The sequence below is a fragment of the Heterocephalus glaber genome, unplaced genomic scaffold (assembly GCF_053883595.1).
Source record: "Heterocephalus glaber isolate CG9 unplaced genomic scaffold, H.glaber_assembly_v1.0 deba00000738, whole genome shotgun sequence".
Classification (NCBI taxonomy): domain Eukaryota; kingdom Metazoa; phylum Chordata; class Mammalia; order Rodentia; family Bathyergidae; genus Heterocephalus; species Heterocephalus glaber.
In genome coordinates, this window is record NW_028258161.1 from 4,636,711 (window position 1) to 4,643,593 (window position 6,883).

A 6,883-nucleotide genomic window follows, 5' to 3' on the forward strand; every position below is an offset into this window, starting at 1 on the left:
TTGGCGGTTACATGGGGATTTCTACAATACCCATTACATATTGGATTAGTCTTTGGGTAAATAAAATAATTAAGGTTTTTTTAAACTTGTTGAAGTAAACATGGTTAGTTTCCTTGCCAACCAGAGTGTTTCTGTTCCACCTCAGCAGGTGGTGTCCTGCCCAGTACAGGATGGTGTAAGCTCCTGCCTTGGAAAGATGCTGCCCTAGTCTTAGGCCTAGCAAGGTGTGGGCAGCCTGTGGTACAGGCACCGATTTCCAAGAGGTAGAGCTCACCATCAGAGTGCTCAGTTCCCAGCCTCGCTGCTAATCAGCTTGGAGCTTGAAGCTGGTGTTATAGAGGGGCAGTCACAGCCCCCAGCACAGTGGGGTGGAAAGCATTGCCTGAAGGAGTGGGGACTGGCTGTCCTCAGCTTGACTTCATTGTGTGCCATGTGTGCCTGCACTGCAGGGAACACGGCGAGCTTCACTGTGATGGCTGGGCATTGTCCACCACTGGGTGAGGCTCTGTATGACTTAGGGCTATTTAGCTTTTACAACTCGGTGAAAGGCTGGGGTGATGGGGACTAAACACAGGGCCTTCATGCTGAGCTAGTTGCCCGGCCCTTATTTTATTCTTCGTTTTGAGATAGTCTGAAAAAGCTGCCCAGGCTGCCCTCAGCTTCCCCAAGTGCTGGGATTACAGTGTGACCGCTGTGCAGGCTGAGGCAGGGATTCTCAACCCCACTTTCCCAGTAGGAAAACTCAGACGGTTTTTGTTCAGTGTCACACCACTTAGAAACTCCTTTCTGTAGAGACCAAAGGAAAGGACATTGTTAGTTCAGGGTGCTGTAATCAAATAGGATAGACTGGATGGTTTATAAGCAGCATAGGTTTGTTTCACACAGTTTTGCAGGCTAGGAAGTCAGATCAAGACTCTGGCGGATTCAGGATCTGGTAAGGGCCAGCTTTCTGGTTCATAAGTGGGCTCTGTGTCCTCACATGACAGAAGAGATGAGGAACTCCCAGAGGTTTCCTTAAAAGCAGCACTAATCTACCCATGGTGGCTCCGCCCTCAGGATATATTCATCCCCCCATGTGTGGACACCATTATACTGCAGATTATGTTTCAACAACCAATGGGGTGCAAGCATTCAGTCTGTAGTCGGAACATGTACATGTATGTGAGGGGCCTCATTGGCTATGTTCTTCCCTAACCTAACACAATGTACACCAAGCAAATTCTATCTAAATACTGTATTTGTGATACCCAGTGTCGGTGAGAGTGTGCAGAAAATCACCCTTTTTTATTTTAGTTATTTGTATGTGCTTGCAGCACATAATGCCAACATTCATTGTGAAGAATTGGTACAAGCATAGAACACACCTGAATTCCCCTTCCCCTCTCTTCCCTCCCTTCCCCTCCATCTCTTGCTGTTCTTCCTACTTGGAAAAGATCTCTCTCCTTGTTTCCTTGTTTCCATCTATTTTGCTCTTTAGTTTATTTATATTCTGGGTTTCTCATACAAGAAAAATCGTGTGATATTTAAGCTTGTGTGTCTGATGTATTTTACTTAATATTATGGAATCCAGATTCATCCACTTTCCTACAAATGCTCAAATCTGTTCTTTGTGGCAGTGTGGAACTCCATTGTGTGTAAATCCCACATTTTCTTTATCCATTTGTCGGTTGTTGGACATATAGGAAGTCACTCTCATACATTTAATAATAAATATCCAAGCATGAAATGGGTATGATTTTAAACTCAGCAGCTATAATAGTGGGAACTTGCCCTACATATCTACTGGGACAAATATGTCAAGTTAAAAAGTGCCACGATATTCATTACAACATTGTTTAGAGCACCAAACTGTTTTACCAACATAAAAGTCTTTCAATATGAAGCAAAACAAATTGTGGTATACAAATAATGAGATAGACCACAGCCTTTGAAGGAAATAGGTAGCTAGGAACGGTGTTCATGATATACATCATCTGTCTAATTGTAAACTTGTATCAAGGAGCAGAAGAATCTTCATGGAGAGTGGCAACCAACGGTGGCTTCTGAGAGACAAGGAGAATCGATCTGATTGTGGTTTGCAAAGTAGAGTTGTTTCCGCCAGGCTGAGGAGAAAGGGAAAGGGTGGGGTGACCACAGGCCAGGAAACGAGGGTGTATAATGGAAAGCCCCCTACTTGTGGCTCCAAACCCCTGCTGTTGGTGACCCGAGCAAGAGGCCTCCCAGAGAGTCCACAGGGAGGTCCCCAGGCTGGCACTGAGGAGGCAACATTCACACACACACACACACACACACACACACACACACACACGAGGGCCTGAAGTGGCCTACGGGGAGGGAGTCGTTTCTTTAGAAGTCTCAAGTTCCCTACTCGGCCTTTGGTGAGTGGACCCTGTGTGGTCAATGACAATGACAAACGAGGCCTACGGATGTGAACCAGAGAGAGCTGGAGCAGCATGTCAGGCTCAGGGTCCAGGTCATTTCTTTTTTTCTTTCTTAGGAATAGTTTGTCATGCACCTGGACTCACATAATTACAGGGACATAAAGGGCAAGACGTGGACACTAAGAATGAAGAGTTTTCTTAACAGAGTTGAACTTATTTGTCAAGGCAAATGGTTTTTATTTATTTCTATTTGCTTACAGACTGTCTTTATGAGGTGGCTAATTTTTCAAGAGGGAGGCTGCTTGGTAGTCTTCTATGTGGTCCCCGGGGCCACTGCTTCTCAGTCTGTTCTGATTTGTATTGGAATTCTATGTAAAACATCACCGAAAAATAAACGTGTGACTTGAAAGAAAAAGAATTTTTGCTTCACTTTTTAAAATTACTATCTGTTGGGGGGCAGAGATTTAGTTCAGTGGTTCCAGCACCTGCCACGCAAGTGCAAGGTTCTGAGTTCGATTCCCGATACCAAAAATTAAAAAAATTTTTTAAATAAAATAAAATAAAATTACTATCTGTTGTGATACATAATAAATACCTTCATTTAGGGAAGTTTATGTGTACATATTCAACCTTAGTCCTTTTCACTTCCCATTCCCTTCCCCTCCTAGCCATCTCCCCCATTCACAGATCTCCTTCCGTCTCCACAAAGTCTACCTCTCTGCTTCCATTCATCTCTTTTATTTTGCTCTTTAAATTATTTATACTTTGAGTTTCTCATATAAAAGAAGCCATGTGATATTTAACTTTTAGTGTCTGATTTATTTGCTCAGCATTACAGTCTCAAGGTAGACCTATTTTCCTACAAATGACTCAAATTTATCCTTTTTTATGGCTGATATACATATATATCACATACATATATATAATATCACATTTTCTTCACATGGGTATGCAAGTATCAGTGTAATACAATGCCTTTGCCGCTTCTGGGAAGATACCTAGAAGAAAAATAGCTGAGTCAAATGGAATTTCTAGTTTTCCTTTTTTGAGGAACCTCCATACTGATTTCCACAGTGGGTGCACTAGTTTACATTTCCACCAACAATGTAGAAGGATTTTTTCCCTCACAGCCTTAACAGCATATTTTTTTGAGCCATTTTTGGGGGGGTAAGATGGAGTCTTAGAGTTGTTTTAATTTACATCTCTGTAGTGGCCAGAGATGCTGAGCACTTTTCTGCACACTCATTAGCCATTTGTACTTCTTTGAAAGAAAATGATTTAAACCTCAGTTTGAGAAAGAAACTAGCTGGTAAACCCTAGACAAGATTCCCAGCTTGTACATGGCAGATAACTGAAAAAGCAGTGTCTGCGATCATTTGGATCACTAAGGCTCCAAAAGAACATTTCCTTCAAGATGTAACAGACACATACAAATGCATGCACACATACACACGAACACACACACCCAACTAATAAAGGAGCCATGTCTTATTAGTAAAGAACTTTCTAAGTAAAGATTAGCACTTAAATACATGAAAAAAATCAACATCCTAGGATTCCCCTCATTGAGCCACATCTACCACATGGAAAAGGGCATCAACTCGGATCAGGCAGCCTGGGTGTGCCAGGAACCCAGGCCTTGGGCCAATTGCACCACCGGGCTCTCAACTGCAAGACAAAGGAACAACAACTGTTCATGGTCACTACCTGGCACTGAGGAGGGATTCAAATGGTAGCTGTTAATAGATGAGTCTTGATTCTGAGCCTGGTTTTCTTTGTAAAACAGAAAGACAGTGATTTGTAGGGGAGGAGATATGAACAGAATGTCTGAGCTTTAAAATTCTCTCGAGTCCTGATTATCATCAATAATGGGGACATCAATGCACAGATATATAAAACATCAGGTTACCAGGGGCTCAGGCCTTCTTTCTCTGCAAATCCAGGGGGCCAAAGCTTGAGGGGAAATGGCGCGGGTCACAGGGTCAGGACGTGGTCAGGAGGGGCCTCTTGAAGGGCAGGCCTGGAGCAGAGACTGGCAGGTGGGCAAGGGGGGAAGGGTTCTCTGGCCAGGGAGGGCTGGAGCCACGGCCCACAACAGGTCTCCAAAAAGGATAATTCCCTTCCAGATCTTAAGTCCTCCGAGGCAGGAAACATTTGATTTATATTATGTATGTCCATCTTTAACTGACCCCGGGGCTCACAGTGGATGCTTGACTAGGTACAACACTGAATGAATGGGCCTCATTGTCAGGAACATTTACCAGTGCACTACAAGGACCTCAGTTCCAAGGTCAAGACTGAGGCCAGTTCCTGGGCAGCAGCAGAAGAGCCCTGGAGCTGCTCTCCAGGAGTTGCTCTTTCCAGGAGCTGCTCTCTAGGAGCATCCAAGCTGCCTCTCCCTGTGACTACTTTCCTCATTGCTCCTTGGCCTTCTGCTGCATGCTGCCAAGCCCCACCTCCTTCTCAGCTGTCCCCCTTGGCCTTGCTTGTTCCCTTCCTCTGCTATTTTCCACCTACACTATATGCTTCTTCCTGGCCTGCCTAAGCTCAGGGCTGCAGAGCCTTCTTCAGACCTCACCAGGGCAACCTGGACCCTCCAAGCCTGCCTCCTGCCCTCCAACAAGCAGTGCTGCTCCTAGGAAGATGCAGGACACTGAGCGTCTCAGGTGACCCCACTTCAGGGGCTGCTTTTTTGAGTCCTAGAGTATTGAGACATTGTTTTCCAACTTTTCAGCATTAAATGGTGTAGCAGGTTGAGCATGAACTCCAGAGTCACATGGACACACGTCTGTGTCCCAGCTCTGCATTTTATTCATGTTCAAGTTCTCCAAAGCTTAGTCCTGGATTTGTAAAACCAAGATAAAACCCCTTCCTCCTCTGCAGCCTCAAAGCCCTCCATACATAGATGCATTAAACCTGACATGGGCCACAACTATGAACCCTATCCCACACCTATCACATGAGGTATTGACTGTGTGCATTATCTGTCAACACATAACAAATCAGCCCAAAATTTAGGGGTTCAAAATCAGCAATAATGGTTTTTAGTTCTCATGAGTTTCGTGAGTCGGGAATTTGAGAGCGGCTGAGCTGGGGCACTCTGAGTGGGGGCTCTGGTGAGACTGGGGGGGGTCATGGCCACAGCTGGCATGGGGGAGCTCGAGGGTTCTCCTTCTACACGTCTGGCGCCTGGGGCGGGAAGACACAGCTGGAGCAGGGGCTGGAGCAACTGGGGCTCCCAGCATCTCTCACTGTACCTGTGAGCCCCCAGCGCATGATCCTCCTGCACACAGGTTCCTCAGGGCCCCTAGACTTCCTGTGTGGTAGCTCAGGGGACTGAAGGTACAGGGGAGACAGAGCGAAGAGAGGGAGAGGGAGAGGCAGAGGGAGAGGGAGGATGAGAGAGAGAGGGAGAGAGGGAGAGAGAAAGGATGAGAGACAGAAAAAGAGGGAGAGAGGCGGAGGGCAACAGGGAGGGGCGGAGGGGGAAATGCAGGGGGGAGAGGGAAGAGAGACAGAAATAGAGACAGTGAGCCTCAAAAAATGATATTTATTCTATCTGTGTTCATACTTTTTTCTTCTGTTATCTTTATCCAGTTTTAGGATTAGCACAATGTTGAGGTCCTAAAATGAGGGGAGAAGTGTTCCTCTTTTTTCTGCTTTAATTGTTTGATATAATTTATCAGTTAAAATGTATATGAGCCTGCTGTTGTCATATAGGTAGGTTTACAAGCTAGGAATTTACTTTCTTTTATAGGTGCTATTCAAATTTTATATTTCCTCCTGAGTCAGTTCATTAATTTGTCTTCCAAGGTACTTCTTAGAAGTTGTCAAATTTATTTCAAAACAGATTTTTGAAATACGCTTTCTGTATCCTTTTAAATTGTGTAAAATCTGTGGTAATGTCTCCTAGGTCTGGATATCGTAATTTTAAAAATGTATAATTCATATTGTGTAATAAGAAGAAAAGGTCTAAACGAGCAGGGGAAGTGGGAGGGGTAGGGGAAAGGAAAGAAGGGAAAGGAAAAAATATGAGAAGAGGAAAAAATGGAAACAAAGTCTTTACAAATAGGGAAGGGTGGAGGGGGTGAAGGGAGGGCAGGGGAATGGGGAAAAATAAGAACCAAGATACATCATGTACAAGTACAAGATCCCAATGATGAATGTAACTGTATTGTATAACTAAAATGTACCAATAAACTTAATGGGGGAAAAAAAAGGAATTATATTTGCTAGTCCAGCTGTCCAAATTGGCAGGCAGGTCTATTTCCTTCCATCATTAGATGTGAATCAGTCACCAGTTAGAAGAGAGGAATTAGAGGACCTTTTTTTTTTGGAAAAGTGCCAAAATTTTGAAGGTATGCCTTAAAAACACCACAGCATGTGACACATTCAGGCTTCAGTAAGTAGTGGCTTTTTTTTTTTTTTTGGTACCAGGCATCGAACTTGGGACCTTGGGCTTGCGAGACAGGCCATAGAACCACTGAGCTAAATCCCTGGCC